At 38.1% G+C, this 20,573-nt stretch overlaps 1 protein-coding gene across 1 annotated transcript in view; it reads right to left on the bottom strand.

Moving 5' to 3' along the window:
• LOC134202716 (axotactin-like) overlaps nucleotides 1–13,126 on the bottom strand; it is a 162,791-nt gene extending 149,665 nt beyond the window's left edge. The window contains 1 exon segment of the mRNA XM_062677724.1: nucleotides 12,218–13,126. The gene's annotated coding sequence lies outside the window, so the exon portion shown is untranslated.
• Nucleotides 13,127–20,573: the final 7,447 nt, after the last annotated feature.

Here is a 20,573-nt window from a genome sequence, read left to right as displayed (position 1 = left end):
TCACAGAGAATTGTTCAAAAATCATTCGGAATGCCAGCACTTTATCAGGATTGTATGAAGTAAAGTCAAAGTTTTTACAGGCAATTTCTTTACTGGATTTTTCCTGAATATCCACAAGAAATTCTTTTGAAGTTTTTTTCTTGGATTATTGTAAAAACATGAACATTTTTCAAAATTGCTGCAGTCCGCTAATGCAAAAGTGTCAGCGGCGTGATGCCAAAAACCATCTGCGGCGGTGGCGCGGCGGATTTTTTCTTTATATTTTCCCATTTTTCCTTTCCAATTTTTTTTTGTGGAAATTGAGACTGAATCGCAACCTGTTTTTTCGTTTATTTTTTTATGGAAATGGGCTAAGGCTAAGATGGTCAAATAACGCAGATACGCATCGACGTTGCGACCGACGCTGCGTTACCGGTTATTTTCGATGCACACCTACGTCTTTTCAACGCTGAGTTGAAAAGACGCTACTTGGGCATCGGTTCTAAGATGCGCTTTGCGTTAATGATTTGTATTTTTTACACCGCTATTGTTAATCACCAAAAACTTTTCGTATAAAAAAAGACCACGTGGTTCGAGAGCAACACCCCCCTCCCCCCATGTGGCTTATCGTGGTCATTTTGCAAACCCCCCCCTCCCCCCATATATGACCACGTGGTTTCTGGACGGCCCCTTATGGCAACGGCCAGTGTGTGTCGTATAGCAATTTATTGAACCATTCTGTTGCCATGCATAGGCATGAATTTTCGAGTATTCTATCTTTCTCTCTTTCGCATGGACAACGATTACTGATTGGTGATCGTGTACATATCGTTTACATAGATCGGTACTTCAAGTGTCTCCAGTAGGACTTTGAAACATATAAGTTTAAAATAAAGATTCATTCGGAAACCAACTTTAAACCAATGTGGTTCAAGTGATCCAACATATCACTGCCAAGAGAAGAGTAATGATCAATTAGTTACATGGCGACCGTGACAGGACTCGAACCTTCAATCTTCGGATAACGGTACTGATAAAGCTACTGATCTACACTCAGTTTTTGCTTCCGCAGCTGGTTATTTTTTTCATTGATTTGCTGGTCAAAAAATAAATATAATTAACTGACTGTAGTGATTTCTTCAGCCATCGTATCGTTTATCCAACTTGGCAAGCCTCGTGGGAAAAACCTTCGAGCAAAAAAGCAATAATGTTTTAGATCAAGAACATTATTAGTTCTGTAATAGAAACCTGAACCGCAATCGTAATATGCAGGGCAAGGGCTAGAGGTGGAAGTCTCCTTAATAAAAGTAATAAAAAAACTTCTAATATTGTAATAAACATTGAGTATTTTAATGTTAATATTTCCATGTTAGAAATGATAGATGGATCTAAATACAGGAATTTGGCAGAAGGAAGCACATGAGATCTATACCATCACAAAAATTGCTCTCCGCTGGCTTTTAATCCACTTCTATAAATTATTACTCATGCCTGCCCGTATCCTAACGTATCTAATTTTATCATTAACATGTAGGGGAGAACGGTGCATTGCGCACCCACGGCGCAAAATGACCTCACATGGTCGGGGTTCTGCCAAATCACACTAAGCGCCAATGAAAAATTTCCATTTTTTTGCCAAAGTTCTCGTGTAACAGATTCAATTGATCACAAATCGCATTGGACATCGTTCAACGCCATAACTGATGATATCTTACAACAAATGTTCGCATAAATTAAGAAGCAAAATACTTTCCGTTTTCCTTTTGCGAACAAAATATCACAAGTCAGTTAAAAATCCGCTTGGTGCGGTTTGGCTGAACCCCGACCCCATTTTTTTCCTGTTCGGGTGTGCCACTGCGACCAGTTATTAGATCTATTGTAGCGTTACCCGTATCCTTAGTGTTTAAGTGCATGTCGAATTACTTCATAACTATTGATAAGCAATGCAGAATCGGTTTCGATACAGTTGTTGTTTTGTTTTCTCAAGAGCACCATGACAAGGTCCCGCTATTTAGACCCTTCACAGAGAGCAATCCCATTGAAGGCGCGCCCCTTATCAATAGGAAATCAATCCTGTCTTGAGAAAACATAACAGTAATACTGTTTTTGGCCATGCATCGGAGCCCTAGCCACATCATTGTCTTGCTTCTAGAGTATCACCAGTAAAGCTACAAACCCGGGATTTAGCTCTGTCTACAAGACCATTTCAAGCAAGAGAATTTGTTTAGTAATAAGAACTTCCGTGTGTTCCTCTCACTACCATTGTTCACCAGTTCAAGAAGAGTTAGTACGTATTTAAACCCCTAACTCGATTTTTCCAGCAATCAGTTCAGCCTAGGGATGGGCACCGAGGTTTTTTAACTAATTGCTTGAAAAGTTGTTTCCGCTGCATACAGTTTAGCCTCAAACAAGAGGAATTCGAGTCTTTCAACTGTCTGCAAGGTAACATTAATTATGTTTTATTTCTGAGACTGCTGTTGGTAGCGGGGACTAAATACGATGAATCCTTAATTACCACAACTCATTGTCCTAGCTAGAAAATGGATTAAGCTAGGGCTCTGTTTGGTAGATCTTACACCGCAACACACTACGTCAAAGTGATCTACCGTGTTACGGGAAGCCCGACCACATATAAAATCACTCATATAATCTTCTGTAGGACAAAGCAAGACCATGCTGAGGGTGGCTGGGTTCGATTCCCGGTGCCGGTCTAGGCATTTTTCGGATTGGAAATTGTCTCGATTTCCCTGGGCATAAAAGTATCATCGTGCTAGCCTCATGATATACGAATGCAAAAATGGTAACCTGGCTTAGAAACCTCGCAGTTAATAACTGTGGAAGTGCTTAGTGAACACTAAGCTGCGAGGAGGCTCTGTCCCAGTGTGGGGTTGTAATCACAAGTTCCATTATTTAAAAAGTTGTTTTGTTTGCTTAAGAAAATACAAGACTGTTAGGTTTCTACAAAATCACAAATTACCAACTTTTGCAATTTTTCGCGTCTTTGTTTAACAATCGGTCCTTAGGTTACATTTATTGCCCGCAAAAAAAAATTCAGACTGGCCACGGCTCTTTTTTGACGTAGGACTTACGTCTTTCTTTACTATACTGGGTGTCATTTAGATTTTTGGAAATCGAGAGCGTTACGCTGAGAGAGAAGATTTTAAACGTTACTACCGCCTTTATCTTTCGATGGATTTTGAAGATTTATATATCAATCGACTCGGACACTCTCCAGCAATTTGTCAATTTCATTGAAACTTAAGATTATTACCGATAAGCTATTGAAGTTTTCAATTCTTGTCAAAGTCAATACAAATTTCATATATAACCAATCCCGTGCATTCCTAACACGGACATCAAAATGCAGTCTCCCACGGGCAGTCGGGTCCACCACAAGATTTTCTTTGTGTATAAAAGAAGCAGTGCCTGCCGTGTCGAGTCATTGCAAATCGTGACAGCAGCGCGTACTGACGTGCTTTTTGCTCGCGCATTTTTCGTTTCGTTCGTTCGTTCGTTCGCTTTGTTTACCTACACACCATGCAGTCACCATCGGGAGAGCTGCCGGTGGGTCTGCGAATATGCATGAAAGAAGAGGGCGCTTTTTTTGTCATTCTGTACTTGATGATGGTCGGATGCAGTGGTATCGGTTGTGGATGCGATCGTTCGGAGTTTACGGCTAGAGGCCGTTACGTTTATACGAGTCCTACGTCTACTCGCGGTTATGTTGAAAACATTACCCATTGCTTTTTTTTCTGTAAAAAGACTTCCAGGATCGGAAACACTTGAGTAATGTTCCCACTCACGTTCTATATTTCGATATCTACGTCGATGGTTTTCTCGGTTCCTTCAGTCCACATAATTTTTATTTTCTACATCTCGACAACCACCCTATCTTGATGTGTTTTAACCATCTCGAACGAATTAACCCCTATCTAACTTTGATTATTTCCATTAATTCTTTTAAACATTTTAATCAGAGTGTCAATCAGCAGTCACTTTTGAAAGTGCGTCCCTTTTTTCGTCTTATTTCACGAACAATATCTTTACTGATGAGGTTGCTCATAAAAACATCAGTTTCTTACCACGACTTCCAAGCATGTCTTTGTTCTTCATCGGTTAGGAATCGCTAATATTACTACATTGTCGTTCGACAATTCACGTATATGTGAAAATATATGTTTTCATTTGTTTGCACCAAACTCGTTCATAATCCTTTGGATTGGCAACAAATTTAGTAAAACCGATAGCCTGTTGAACAGTATGTTTTGCGCTCACGGATAATCTTGTAAGACGCTTTACTAAGGTGATATTATAATTTTTATTCAAATACATTTGTTTCTATCCTGAGAAGTGGCAGACATTATTGATGCTGCCAATAGAGTCCCGTAATTAAAATAGCTTTTGCTGCTTCACTAAGGGGATTGTTTGGAAATGTGTATCTTGATTAATATAGTATCTAAAGGATTGTTCCACAATTCCAGGAGGACGCATTTTTAATGTATGTAGACGGCATAAATCACAAGACAAACAAAAAAAGTATTTGAATGGATTTAGCCATTCTTTGCTCTGAAGATCTTTTTTTTGTTACTTTTTCTGTTATGTTGCGAAGTTTCGATGAATATCGTTTTTCTTGAAAAGGTCTAAATTACTTTACTCACACTTGATCCTCGTGCCCAACAATTTTTGTACTCGCGAAATGCCTGTTAAACTTCCGTTGCGGTAATTTTTGTCCTACTTATGGAGAAAAATTCGCAACAACGTGTTTTGCTGAAGCTGCCAAACCACTATGGGGAAAAGGGTTGCAATTAATCGAAAAATTGAATATCTCCGATTTATTTAATTCATGTATCCTATTATGAAAGTATATACCCTATATACCCCGGAAAATATTGATGTGCTATGTTTATTCAGTTAAAAGATAAAGGCTGGCTGAAAAAATGTAACGAAAATAAAAAAATATTCCTTTCTTTGATTTGTATGTTTGTATGTTATGAAGCCAATTTTTCTCCAAATATAAAGTTTTTAAGCTTAAAATCTCAGTTTTTCGATAGTTTGGTTTGTTTTGCACGTGAAAATTATTATCAAAAAATGTAGATTCATAATATTACTTCTTCGCTATAAAATGGTTCGCAGACCTAATATCCCCAAATGTTCCTTCATCTGTAGAAGGGGGAATGAAATGTAACCCTAGTACCATCTTATAGTGAGTGATTTGCTTGCGTATATTTGGGCTTTTACGAGAACGCTGAAATCAAGGTTTTCCTAAAACTGTGGTTTTTATTCTCTATACCTTATAGAAATGTTTTAAAACGAACAATGTTATTGTTAGAAATATGTTTTTTTGCTAATTTATGCAATCTTTATTGGGAAAATTATCAAAAAAAAAAAATGAAAAATAAACTGTTTTTTCGTTGATAAATATTTTTGAAGGGTTAACATTGGCCCTTTATGAGTTAAAAAATAGTTCCTAATTATTCCTTCACATAATATCTGTTGACAGGGCCGGATTTAGCCGGAAGGGGGCCCCGGGGCCGACAGTTTGTGGGGGGCCCAACATGTACAAAAAGGTTAGTTTTGGAACATAATATTTGTGGGGGTCCGGGCAACGCCCCCCCCTAGTGGTGTACGCCGCCGCGCTATGCCACCGCCACCGACAGTTTTTGGTACGCCGCCGCCGTCGACAATTTTGCATAGGCGCGCCGCCGTTTAAAATTTGTCACGCCGCTGAACTATGATTTTGCACGCCGATTCAAATTTGAAGAAGTGCACAGAATTTTTCAATAGGTATCTCCAACTCATCACGTTGAAACTCCACTGAAATTTTTGTGGAAATATCAATGAAAAAACTGAGAAGAAGTTCGAGTGCAAATTCTGATGAAATACCCGTTTTTTTTTATTTTATTTAAAGAAAACACTACTCAGTCTTTATTTAGTAAAACGAGTGAATAACATTTATCCAACGTTTCGGCATGGAAATACTGAGGAAGACACGGGGATTCGTGTCGAAACGTTGAATAAATAACATACTCGTTTTACTAAATGAAGACTGAGTAGCCGTTTTTTTTATACTAAAATACAAAAGAAACAGTCGTCACACAAACAGTTTTTTAAAAACTTTATTACCGTGTTTTAGGATTTCCGTTGAAATCCAAAGAATTTCTCTTTGAAATAGAATTTTTGAACGAGAAAGGTCGTTTGGCAGCCAAATGTTGTTTGGTCAAATATGGCATTTTACCGAACAAACCATTTAGCTGAAGCCCATCTAGCCTAAAATTATTTCGCCGAAAATGTCGTTTGGTCAAAAGGTACATACTGTCGAATATGTCGCTCGGCCGAACAGTTCCTTTGGCTGAAAAAATCCTTTGGCTGAAAAAAAAATCCGTTGGCCGAATAACTCAATTGGCCGAAATGGTCGTTTGACAGAAAGGGCCATTTGGTCGAAATGGACATCTTGCCTAAAGTGTCGAAGTGTTTTGCAGAAAGGTCATTTTCGGCTAAATGATCTATTCGGCAAAACGACATTTTCGACCAAACGATTATTTCGACCAAACGGCAATTTCAGCCTACAGGGTTGCTAGGGCAAACAACTTTATTGGCCAAATTACATGTTCGGTCTAACCATTTTCGACACAACAACCGTTTCGGACAATCGTTTACATAATTCCGCCAAATGGAATTCAGCTTACTGTGTTTTTCGGCCAAGCGACATTGTAACAAATGGCTTTCCGTCGAATGACTTTCGACCACATGATATAAATGGTCATTTAGCCGAAAGGTATTTGGCCAAATAAATCATTAGATCCATCTGGCCGAAAATGTCATTTAACGAAAGGGATATACGACCGAAAATATCGTTTGGTCATTTGTCCTAAAATACTGTTTGCCAAAAAGGTCCATCTGGCTGAATGATTCATTCGACCAAATGGTCCTTTCTATCAAACAATCATTACGACCAAACGGCATTTGACTCATTCGGCCAAACGACTATTTTGGCCAAGAGCCTGTTAAAGACAACGGTTTTTTCCTGCCGACTGTCGCTTTGGCCAAATGAAATTTTTGGTCGAACCGTTCTTCATTTATAACCGTTTTGCACGAAATTTCTTTCCTTCGAATAATTTTCAGCCAATCGACCCTTTCCCATTTTTTAGTAACTTTCTGAAGAATTTTCGAAGAATTTCCTATGAGCAAAAAAAAAAATGTCCCGTTGAAATCCAAAGAAATTCGTTCAAAATTCTGAAAAACAAAACAGCTTTTCGTAAAAATTAAAAAATTGAATGTTTAAATTCTGAAAAGGTTGAGTGGAAATTCTGGGAAAGTTTTTTAAACACGCAGAAGAATCTTGTACGATTGAAACAACTGTTTCGTTTGTTGCATTAAACAATGGGGGCATTGTTGTTTCAATCTTTTAATTTCACTGCGATTCACTGCTTTATTCAAACGAACTTCTTTGTTTTTTTTCAATCCTGCATCGTATGACTTGAACAAAAATAATTTCTTTCTTATAACTTATGACTCTCACTCGCCATGGAGCTAATTCGATTCTGTTTCAATAATTTTTTCCTCTTTTACCTCTTCCTCCTCTATTGTCAATAAAGTAGTTTCGCAGAAGTTTCGTAAGTAAGTGACGTAATATTTGCAGAGTTCGTACTTTTGCTTTCGTTGAGGCAAAAACAAGCTATTTTCGAGCCGAAAGAGAATCTTTTTTGGCAGTCGGTGGCAAGAAACATCTTTCACTCGATCTTTTTTCTCTAGAGCAAGCCTGAAAAATAAACGAAAATCTACTTGATATTCTATTTTCGTTTCATCATACTTACGTCTCATTCATTTTTTGCGAAAATTTTCAATTTTCAAAGAAATTAAGGCCGCAATTAGATTCGAACCTAGAATACCAACAAAAATAGCACTGGATTGCGCTCACTCTAGCCATACCTCCACGTTTACTGCTTGTTGGAATAGGTATTTATTCTAGAAAGGCTACTCTAGTTTGGTGCATTGGTGAAGGCACGAAAAAGATAACAGATGTTAAAAAACTAACAAATCAAGACAAAATTTTCAAAACGACTTATCTGCTTTTGTAAACAAAGATTCAAACGACAATTTGACGAATCTGATAGCTCTCCCACGCAAACCAACACCATCAACAGGTAGCGGAAACCTTCACCTACACCGAACCGGCGGTTGTTAGATTTTCTAACAATTCTGTATAAGAATCTACCAACACCTGTATGAGAACTGGGCATATGCGAAATTGTTAGATTCTTATACAAAAAATGTAAGAAAAGCTTACAATATTGTTAGATTCTTATACAATATTTATATAAGAATCTAGCAATTTCGCATATGCCCAGTTCTTATACAGGTTTTGGTAGATTCTTATACAGAATTGTTAGAAAATCTAACAACCGCCGGTTGGGTGTACCTATTGGTAGTGTTGGTTTTCGTGGAAGAGCTATAAGATTCATCAAATCGTCGTTTGAATCTTTGTTAACAAAAGCAGATAAGTCGTTTTGAAAATTTTGTCTTGAAATCAACTATTCACGGCTTGAACAGTCAGGGACAAATAGCTATTTCTCATAATGCCTTTTTCCCGCAAAATGATTTCTCGGTAAAAATCTGCGTGAGCGAGCATCGTCTGCTCGTAAGAATGAGTGAGCATTACGAAACCTGATTATTTGACAGTGATAGCTTGGAATCATGGTTAGAACAAACATAACGGTAAAAACGGGTAAAACGTCCTATCGTTGTGGTATGTCCTAATGTTGCGGTAGTGTTTAAATAGTCCATCCTGGATATAATAGCACCAAAAACAATTATGGATCCGCTAAAATACTTCGAATCAACCTTTAGAATACATTTTGTTTGACAAAATTCCGTTCAAAATGATGTAAAATCATTGAAAACCATTAAAAAATTGCTTCCTTTGAGCCTATTATTGCGGTAGTGCTAAGGTCCTATTGTTGTGGTATCGCTCTCCATAAGAAATACAGGCAATACCGCAACAATAGGATTGACCTTCAAAAAATACCGCAACAATAGGCAACTGCGTCCTATTATTGCGGTATTTTGTTTTTATTGTGATAAAATCAAAACAACATAAGTTAAGCACAATTGACGTAATATTTACTAAACTAGAGTTAGACAGCATCCTATTCGACTACTGCAATATAAAAAAAGATAAATAGTTGATTTTTAAAGAATTTTCGAAATTAATTTTGTTTTGATGCGGCGATTAAGCCCTCCATAATAGGTCGTTTTACCCTACGAGAGTTGAATCAACTAGAATGTGTCTTGTCTGTTGGTGTAAAAATGCAAAATAAAACTTGAAAAAATATGAATGTAATAAAAAATTGCCACACCGATTCGCGCCGCCGCTGCCACCGGTTAAAATGGTTTTCGGCGTGACGCCGAAAACGCCGCCGCTGCCGGCCAAAATTCTGACAAACGCCGCCGCCGCCGACGATTATCGTTTTTTGAAATTCAATGACAAATGTTTTGACATACATTCCATTGGCACCCTAATCTTTATGTGAATCCAGCGCACTACTTCAGAAGTTGGGTAAACCGCCTGTATCTCGAGAAAAATCCATCTTCGTTAAAAAAAAGTCTAACAACATTAATGTTTTCTTGAATTTTATTGTTGAACCTTTAAACTGGCCTAATTCAAATATAAAATATTGTATTGTTTAACAATAAAAATACAATTAAAACGATTGTAATCTGAGCGTTTGGATCAGTTATGCTTATATTTTCATCATACAATGTATTGTTTGACGAAAACATGTATGGAAAAATCTCAAATTTTGTATACCTACGATACCTAACAACCTGCAAAAAAGTCATTTACAATTCAGTAAATAGTTTATAACAAAGCATTCTAATGTATTTTTACGATTGCATCTACAATATATTCTATAGTAAATCTATTGTTTTGAAAGGTAGTGTTACAATATAATGCAGTGATCCCCAAAGTGCGGCCCTCAAAGCCTTTTCCTGTGTGCTCAGTATTTTACTTCATAGATTTAGTAAAGCAACGCAAAAATGGTATTCTTGGGATATGAAAATAGCAGATGTGTATTTTTTTCGCAGATTATCGTTCAAAAAAGCTGAACGATTGATAAAAATAATATGCTCTGCAATATGAATACTTTCTCTCTTCAAAATAAGTTAGGCTTTGGAAAAATGGAACTGTAAAATTGTTTGATATTTATCTCCAGGGAATGCGTTTATTATCAACAATCGTGTCAATGTACTTCTTAAAAAATGTTTACCGAAATCTTGGTCAAATTTTAACCGAGATTCGTCAAAATAATTGCTAAGATCTCAGCCTGATTTCTCGGTAATCGTAATATTCCGAATTTGAAGTGGTTGTAGAAATGTATGTTGTTTAATTTTTTTTTTGGAGAATTACCTTCTATTATTCAAATCTGAAATACAAAGATATTTAAAATAAGTTTAATAGTATTTTGTAAAAATACTGCGGCCCACTTTATCTGTTCAAAATTCCCTTGCAGGGGGCTACTATAATGAATTGTTTTGTCTATAATATTTTTATTCGGGTAGCGAAAAGTGAGAAAATAGAAAACGAGAAGTAAGAAATGAGGGACAGAAGTGTGAAGTGAAGTGTGAGTAGTGGGAAGTCAGAAGTGAGAAGTGTAATTTTTTTCAAGGCGGTAACCTTACGGAATAAACAAAAAGTTTCAATAATTCCGAAATGCAATGAACGATTGAACCAATTTACAATAGCGAACAATGAGACCGATTTCCCCGTCGAATGCAACTTGTTGCAAGGTAATCAGACATTGCCAAGTTTCTAAAAGTGTATCTACAAAATTTGTACACACATACAGACATCACCTCAATTCGTCGATTGGTATACATATAACACTTTCTGGGCCTTCTATCGAAAATTTGTTTTTGGAGTGATATTATTACCTTTTAGTACAACTTTGTTGTACGAGAAAGCAAAAATATTAATGTGTTTCCTATCTCGACTACCTCAACTCGATGGTTCCATCAATATTGAAAATGGAAGAGTTATGAGGTTGATGGGTACCCGATCCGATTTTTAATCCGTTGAATCTACTACACAAGAAATGGGAAAAACATGGGTATTTTTCTATTGGCGCTTAGTGCAATTTGGCACAATCCCGGCTAATTTAATAAAAAATATTATTACAAAAATCGTTAGACCTTTTTCAAAAGTTACTCTCAATTTGAAATCTTTTCTTATTTTGATAAACTAACGCAGTCTCACATTTTAAGCGAGCGACAAGCGAGCCTAATTTCGAAGGTACTGTTCTTTTTACAACGGTGCGAATCATGGAAGGTTTAAAAATATTGGCACATTGTATTTATAATGTGCCAAATTCTTAGTTAAGGCTTAAATCTTCCGGGACTTCCACTGTTGAAAAAAGTATAACACCTACGAACAAAAAAATAGTTTGTCGTTTACTAAAAAGCCAGGACTGCGGGGACCATGGGAATTCCGGAAGGTTCATTTGTCTTCTGTTATCTTCTGGAGTTATGTTCTTCTTCAGTGTATGTATATCTTCTGAATTACGGATTCTAAGATCATACACCAATTGCTGTCTATTTTAGTTATAATTTATCACGTTGGTCATTGTTAGTAAGATATACCAGAGACAATTTTACAAATGATATAGTAATACGCGTATCAGTCACGTTGACGCAAATAAAGTTGTGGAAGTGGAGGCAAATGTGAAACCTAAAGCCTCAAAATTGCTCTATTTGAGAATTTCGACTGTAATTTCCATTCTGAGAATCTTATGGTTTCTTATGGTTTTTTGTCCTGGAACCAAAATCATACTGAACTACTTATCTGGGTTTACGATTTTGTCGTATTAATGTCATATAAAAGTTCAATAAGAACTAAGACGGCTAACTTCATTCATTATAATTGTTATTTACAATCTGCCTTCAAAAATAATACAGAAACTAACTGAGTTGACTCCATACCCTGCTTCGCTCATCCAATTTCAACAGCTTATACAAAATGAAATTCCACATATCGCTTATTCCAGTTGTCAGAAACTACTTGGTAATATGTACGAGCTACAGTAATCTCTCTTCAAAACATTCAACATAAATTCTCAGACCACATGAGTGAACCTTCCATGCCCCACGTGGGCAGCATGAAAAAACAGTCCACGGGGACTTTTCTTTTCATCTCATCACTATGTTATAGGTAAGTGTGCTTTCCAACTGTATGCTTGCTTACCTTCTGAACTATTGCTAGTTCGTTTTGTGTCTGCAACACGATGGCGGTGACGACGACGACGACGACGATGGCAACGATGGGTCGTGTGGGTCTCCCACAGAGCGATTATAACAATACAGCAACAATATGGTCCGGTTCAGGGTGTCGGTCAGCAGCTTCCTCCCAAGATATTCTCGTTGCAAACTTTCCTCCTACCAACGGGACCGAGCTCTGTTTGCTTTTCAACACTCTCTTCGACACTGGTCTGGGTGTGGCTTGCAAAGCACTGGAGTACACAAAGGGGGAATTATGACCGGAAGTAATCCCCTGCCGACAAGATGGGATATTTTCCACACGAATTCACTGCAACAATACTCAAACACTTCCTCGTCGTCACCGTTGATGCTGACGAGACATTCACAAGTGCTATTCTTCCCCTACTTAGCTGCTTGGTAAACGCACTACCCTAAAGGGGGTAACTTGCTTGCGGTGCAAACTCTTGACTTCTTCACCACGCGTCTTCCTGTAGTCGGCACTTGTCAACGACACTTTTTTTTGCTCCACCACCTTATCGCACTCTTTTATCTTCCCATTAATATCAACTCTGCGTTCTCACCGTGTTATCAGGAACGGGGCACTGCGGCGACGGATGTGATATCACTTCACAAACTCCTCCGTCCGTTAGCGGCAGACGGGGGTTGACACTCACCAACGCTTTCTTTTCTTCGGTTATTCCTTCGGTGCACTTTCCATCCGTTTATTTTCCTGCACAAAAAAGCAAACAATTTCAATTTCAATTGTCAGCACTCGAGATTCAACTCTTTTCCCGGTAGCATATCCCCAAGCGAGCAGCGCAATATGTAGTCGTCGAGCAGCCCGGGTTAACTGTTCCCTTTATTTGAGAAATCTTCTGCCTTTAGCTCCAGGAGCTCATGCGAGATTCCCCGCCGTAGATTGGCCGCAGCACAATTGAATGATGAGAATAATTTTCAATTTGGTTCCATCAAGACACCGAGCTGCATCATGGATGATGAGACTTTTGTGAATTTGAACTGGTCTTCTTTGCACTACTCAATCACTACTGATAAATAAAGTGTCACAGATAAACAGAAGTATTGTTTGTGAGGAATCACGGATCATACGTCTTTTTATCTGTGACCATAGTCTAAGACTGCATTAATCTCGTTCAGTAGTGACACATCATACGGTGCCTTCCTTAGTAGCTGTGTTTAGTTCCGATGGGCACACCGTTGGACATGCTAGGCCCTACGACTTTGTTGCGGTCAGCACACTACCGTTTGCGGTTGAATCTCCGCCAAAGGGATTTACACAGTCCACACGGCGACGGGTCTGACGTCTCTCTTGATCTCAGCTGGATGACCAGCTTAGCCGTTCACGGTGAACTGCAACGGTGTCCAACCAACGATGCGATGGATCGGTTTTATTGTTCCCTTCTGGTGAGAGATGCGACACAAACACTTGTTGCACCCGTTGATTGACTCGCCACCGTACCGGTCACCGGTTACCGAACGGACGAGTGAAACAAGTTAGTTGGATCGGGCAGTCTGGAACGAAAAGTACCCTGCTGGTGCGAGGGACAGAAAGAAATGACGCGTTAGATGGGCATTCGCTGAGGAGAGACACTTGTATTTGTTCTGATGAGGTAATTGGGGGTTTTCAGTTTTATTTAATTTAGTTATAAAGAATAATGTGCCGAGAATGCGATTCGAATTAGGTTTGTAGATGAGTTGATTCCACGGCTCCAGATTTATTAGATGCGGAGTGCAAAATGTCTTGTAGAGATTCCTAGGAAAGTTACAATATTGCTATTTTAATTTCAAATACAAGCTATATCAGGGAGGCAACTTCAGAACCCTTCTCAAAATTTTATTTTCAATCAGCATACAACAGGACTAGTATGAAACTTTGTAAAATTAAAAATTTGTTCCAAATAGCGTGAACGGCTTGACTGCCTTCTATGTGATTTTTAAATATTAGTTGTCGATCAAGTATAAGTCCGAAGTTTTTAACTTCGGTAGATCAATTCATTGGAATCCCATTTACATTAAAAAATGGCCATGAAATAAGAAGCCCTCGGCTTTTGTGGAATCGTTGGATCTGGATTCATTCTGATAAGCGATACAACCGTGCCATTCTTTTTACACAATGATTTTAGCCAATAATGATTTGGCCGCACAAAGCAGAACAAATTAACTACCTGCACGCTGAACAGGAAAACGTTCAAACGCGTATCAATTGATTTACATCTTGACCTCACAAAGCACAACGGAAGCAGGTCGTTCGACGAGTCTATGAACCGAGCATGAACTCACCATGTATGCCCGGTGGCACATGCCAACTGTTGAGAATCGCGTTTTGAACGACCGAACTGACTCTTTACGTACTTCCCGATGGCTACTGCAAGCTATGGAAGATCGCACTTGTCTTGACCGGGGCAAAGCGCAATACTAGCGCATGGTTCACTGCAAACTATAGGAATGATCCTTTTCACAAGTATCTGGAAAAAGTGTCAAAACCTTTCTGCAATTTACAACAAGTTACACGCAGGCTTCATCCGTTTACGGAAAGGCCCTTGTAATATGCAAACAACGAATTTTGATAATTGTAAGTCAGGAAAGGTAAATCCGAGTGAGATGCCGCGTCGATATAGTTGCCGCAAATGCCGCACTTTAGAGATCTGGTAGAACAGACTTGATTTTTTGATGAAAATGTATGTGAGAATTTATCTTTCGGAGCAAAAACAAAAACGTAAGTAGTAACTGCTTATTCTTATCAGTCAAAAAGATGATATGATGGGTACACACTTTTATTTATGGTGCTTATATTTATTGGTTCACCTCTAGTCTGATCCGAAAAAAAATAGGGTGACACGTTACACGCCGCACTTTCCTATTATCAGCACTTTAATGAGATATTATTATTAAGTGGGGAAATCATGTAAAATACGAAGACCCTATTGCAAAGGATTGGGAGAAAAATCCTGCCCAAAACATTCAGACACCCTAGGATATTTGTTCCTTTATTAGTAACATATTCCAAAATAGATGATATTTGCATTACCTCTTGAATGTCAAAAATGTACTCATTCGCCCGCCATTACCGATCGCAAAATACTGGATACATATAATGGTAGTACACTCTGTGTTGTCCACACCAAAACCGAATGTAATTTCCTATTCCAGGTCACTCGTTCTTGGGCGTCGCACTACATGTCCAGCCTACTGCAATCTGCCGTATTTTATCAGCCTATATCTGCATTTTTGTACACTTGGTACAACTCTTGATTCATTCATTCGTCTGCGCCATTTACCATTTTCCACCACGCCGCAAAGTATTGAGCGCAGTATTTTCCGCTCAAACACTCCGAGAATTTGATAGCCTGCATCTTTTAACGTCCATGCTTTATGGCCGTACAGGGCGACTGGACGAATCAACGATATATACAGAGCTAGTTTTGTCAGTTTCTGTAGGTAGCTTCCTAAACTTATCAAAGAATTTACTAGAGGAATTTTCAAAGGGTTACTCGGAGATATTCTCTATAAATTGCTATGGGTAGTTTTGAAAGAATTACTATTGTAATTTTAGGAAAAATTGTCAAGCAACTTGCTAAGGAACCCCTAGGGGTATTTAAAAAAAAATCCGATGGAATTCCTAAAAAAAACTACCGGAGGAATTCATCAATTATTTTCTTTATTTCTTCAAAGCTTTAAGAAACTTTCAAAGTAATTCTTAAATTAATGTCTAAAGGTGTTTTTAGATAATTTTTGGAGGAATTCTGAAACAGATCAAAATTTGGTTCTGCTTTGTGCGGGTGTGCAAATTAATTAGAAAGTAAAAATTTGTATCAAGTCCGGTCGTGTTTTCTTCAGTAAGGAGAACGGTTGGCTGGTCATCAGATTTTTTTTATGCTTTGTATGGGTGAGTAAATTATTCAGAAAGTAAAAATTTGTATCGCGTCCAGTCGTGTTTTCTTCAGTAAGCAGAACGATCGGCTGGTCATCAAAGTTTTGTTCTGCTTTGTGCGGGTGAGTAAACTAATCAGAAAGTAAAAATTTGTGTCGAGTCCGGTCGTGTTTTCTTCAGTAAGCAGAACGATCGGCTGGTCATCGAAATTTTGTTCTGCTATGTGCGGTCAATAATTAAACAATAATTGATGTTCGTTCGAATGTGTTTGCTTAAAATCAATCAAACTACACGCTATACACGGCATACCGTTTACCAAAACGAATCCTGCCACACTTCCTACCCCATGTGACCCCAGTGATTTCTCGTGGAAGTGCAGATGACTCGTCGGCTTCTATCAAAGCGAGTATCATGTCAACATTTTCCTACCTATTCTGAATTCGGACACGGCCGGCGCTGGTATTGCTTATTTTTTTTGGGCCACCAGCTTTTACACATTGAAGATTATGTTAGTCCCAAACTTCATCTGTCGGTTATCTATGTACTCTGTGCAGCTGACTTGGCAATAACGGAGTAGCAACCGTGGGCGGTCAATCATGCTCATGCTCATTTTTTGGAGGAATTATGTAACAATTTACGAAAGAACTCCTAACACATTTTCCGTAGATGTATCAAAAGAAATTTGCGAAGAATATTCAGAAGGTATATCCAAATTTCTGAACATAGTCTTGACGGAATGTCCAAAAAAATTTTCGGAGAAATCTAAGACTGTCGGAAGTTCCTACAGTAGTTACATTGAAAAATCCTTCAGAAATTTCTTCGGATATTCCTTCAGGAAATCTTAAGGAAACTTCGTCCTACAACTGTGCAAGGAATTCCAAAAGAGTTCTCGGAAGAAATTCTGAAGGAATTTTCGAAAGAATACCTTAATGATTTTCACAAGGTTTTTCTAAACAAATTTCTGAAAGAATGCATGGGGGAAACTCCGAACTAATTCCTGAGGGAAATTCCATGGAATACCTGAAAAAAAACTTCTGAAAGACTTTCCGGAATTCTTTTCCGCAGGAGTTTTTGTAGAACTCCTTGAGGCAATTTCCGAGGGAATTCCTAGGCGAATCTCCACAGGAATTTTTGGGAGAAATTGCGAACCAATTACTGGGAAACAATCTTGTAGAAAATTAGAAATTATTTCAGAAATACAAGTTGGCATTTCCTCAGAAATTCTATCAGGAATTTCATCATAAATTCCATTGAGAATGCCTCCGGAAATTCTTTCAAAAATTACTTCTAAAATTCCTTTATGAATTCATTTTGGGAAAGTCTTTTAAAAATACATTCAAAAAGAAAGTCTCCTCAACATAGATACAAAAAAACTTCAAAAACTGTTTTAGCAGCTCCAAAGGGAACTATTTTCGAAAATCCATTCAGGCTCTCTTTAAAAAATGGCTTTGATATTGCAAGTTTTGCGCCGTGTTCGACTCCCATGCAAAAAATATTTTCCCACCAAAATATGTTCCACCCAGTTTCTCCATATATGAATGACATCTCCACTGCAAGAAAGAGCTTTTTAGGGTGCGAAAAAAGATGCAAGAATGATGTTTTGGATTGTGCTTTCGCTAATTTCTATACAATTGGACGTGTGGGTATTTGTTTTGGTTCTTCAACAAATTTGCACGGTAGTCTTTTCTTCGGTGAGAAAAGGAATAATTTAATTGGAAATTCCTGCACAAAACCCTCCGGAATTTCTTCAAAAATTAATTCGAGTACTCCTAATGTTTTTTACATATATAATATTTATTGATTGATTTAGAGTGGATCGAAGCAATCTGTGGCCGCGAGCACACCTGTAAAATTTTCCGGTCATGTTTTGTCATTTTTATGAAAACTGAAATAAGTGATTTTATTTTAATAAGTATCATCTCAAGAATAAATGCAATTCCTCAATCGACGATTCGGACGTATAGGAACATGCATAAGCTTTATAATATAGTGAAAAAAGTTTTCCAATGGTCCAAACGATGCGGTCCTCGCAATTATGTGAATAAGGTGCACTTGATGAATCCGAATAAACGAGCTTCAGTGTTGTGGATAAAAAATCACTGGATTATTAATTATTGCGTAAAGTTTGTTGTCTGATAATTGTCTTGTCTGACTTAAAACCACAAAAATGGAGATCGACGCGCAATATTTTTTTGACTAGTGCTACCCAAGAAAGTGTTCGCCCAGCAACCGAATTATCCACGCTAACCTCCATCGAGATCAACATCGTCGTCGCTCAGACCGGCCATATGCTGGAAACCTCCAAAGCGTATACCCTATGAGACAACATTCGCCGTATAAGGGGACCGGATGGTTGTACGTTTGCCTCGACAAGAAGGACGGACTGTCGACCAAGAACTATTAAACGGTGCGAAAGATCCTATACGGTACTGGTGTATGTGGTGTATGTGTAACTAACTACTTCGGTAAGTTCGTTCCTTTTTCCATTCATACTTATAAACTAACTAAAAAAAATATGTACGAACGAATACTGTTTGTTCCATGGAAATAATGTACGAAACAAACGAGGGATATTTATGGATATGTTATTTATATGGATAAACTTCAAAGCACAGTGTTTTGGGAACTGAAACAGTATCTGAATTAATATTTGAAAGGTTCATTTAATTGGTCAAGCCAAAATTCTGGATTTCGGTGACGCTAGATGTATTATATTGCACAACGCTTATAGGTATATTGCATTGAACAGGAGCCATAGTGCGTAGCTAAATGATTGACAGCCACCATGGAATAAAAACTGTATTAGTTAACCTCATAAGGGAACCATGGATTATAAAAGCAGCATATTTTCTGTAGCGATGCAAACCTGTGTCAATGATAGAGGCTTGTTTGCAGCCGTTTACTCATTTATTCATCCACTTAGAATCCATTTGTTGATCAAAATCATTATCATATCAGGGGGGAAGGGGAATTTAATTTCTTTTTGCTTTATTTTTCGTTTCAGAGAGCGAGCAAAGGCGCTTAAACCTAGGCTATTAGCCAGGGCAAGGCTAATACCTTCGCCCCATCCGAGGAAAATCATCGGCAAGGATAATGGAGTGACATAAATTTCTTAGCAAAGTCACTCCCAACGTATTTCCACAAATTTTATATCATTTGCTTATAATGATACTCCTAAACCACATACCCTACCCACCATCCAATTCCTTGACATCTATGAGGGCGTCGGTGAGTCGCTGGCCTCTCGTTAAGTAGATGTCATATCATCATTTCCTTCCCTTTCCTAGTAACGGAGAAGATGGGCGTGGCCGGCAATGATAGCTTTCATGTTTTATCATTTTGGACCCCCAATTGGATTTCCATTGAATCCCAAATGGAAATCCATAAGCAATTGGGGTAAGAAAGGTAAAGAATATACATGACAACTATCAGTATGCAATCTACGAAATACTCCGTTACAACGCAACGCAACGCATAATATTTATTGATTGATTTATTTATAACATTTATAATCTAACTGACCAATGATGTCTTAATGAATAATACTAAATCTAACTGAAAACGATCAGCGGTGCGATAAAGATTGAGCATGAGCATCCGTTGACGAAACATGTCCGAAGAAACATTAAAATCGGCTCCACCCCAGTACCCCGAATGTCAATACCCTGAAGGCCACTACCCCGAATGGGACACTACCCCGAAAACCATTACCCCGAATGGGACACTACCCCGAAATCCATTACTCCGAAAGGTCATTACCCCTAAACATTTTGAATCAGTAGCTTTCCAGTATCATTTTTCACACTCACAGATATCAATGAATCCAAAACGACAATCTTTGCAAAGAATAAAAAAGAGTTAGAGTTACTTGGAAAAACGCATTGAAGATTTAACCAACAATGTTGATTTTTCATCTAATTAACTTAAATTGTCATTCCACCCCATTATTACCAGGAAAACTACTGTTCTACGAAATATAGTAAGGGGGTGATAATGTCTCTTTCAATCAGACGTGTTTGTAGAGAAGATAATGCTTTCTTCAAATGAATGCGTCTGTCCGGTATAAGGCGAACAGATGATGCCTTTTTTAAGGTACACGTTTGGTCGGCACCAGGCACCCAGGGGATATAATGCTTTTTTAATGCGCTTGCCCGGTATAAGGCGATTAAAAGAGATAATGCCTTCTTTAAATTAATCCTTTTTTCCTGTACAAGGTACACAGGGGAGATAATGACTTTTTAAACGAACACGTTTGCCAGATACAAGGCACACAGAGGAGATAATGCCTTTTTTATGGTTTGCGTTGTATGGGGCGAGCGGAAGAGAGGATGCCTTCTTCAAAATAACGCTTCTTTCCGAAAATAAACAGAGCTCTCTCTCTCTCACCTACACACAATATATTACTCACTCACTACCTCTATCTCACTACCCCTTCCTCACTAACTATAATACT

The sequence above is a fragment of the Armigeres subalbatus genome, unplaced genomic scaffold (assembly GCF_024139115.2).
Source record: "Armigeres subalbatus isolate Guangzhou_Male unplaced genomic scaffold, GZ_Asu_2 Contig137, whole genome shotgun sequence".
NCBI classification, from domain to species: domain Eukaryota; kingdom Metazoa; phylum Arthropoda; class Insecta; order Diptera; family Culicidae; genus Armigeres; species Armigeres subalbatus.
Note: the sequence above shows the minus strand (reverse complement) of the source record. Positions and strands in the feature narration are given on the sequence as shown.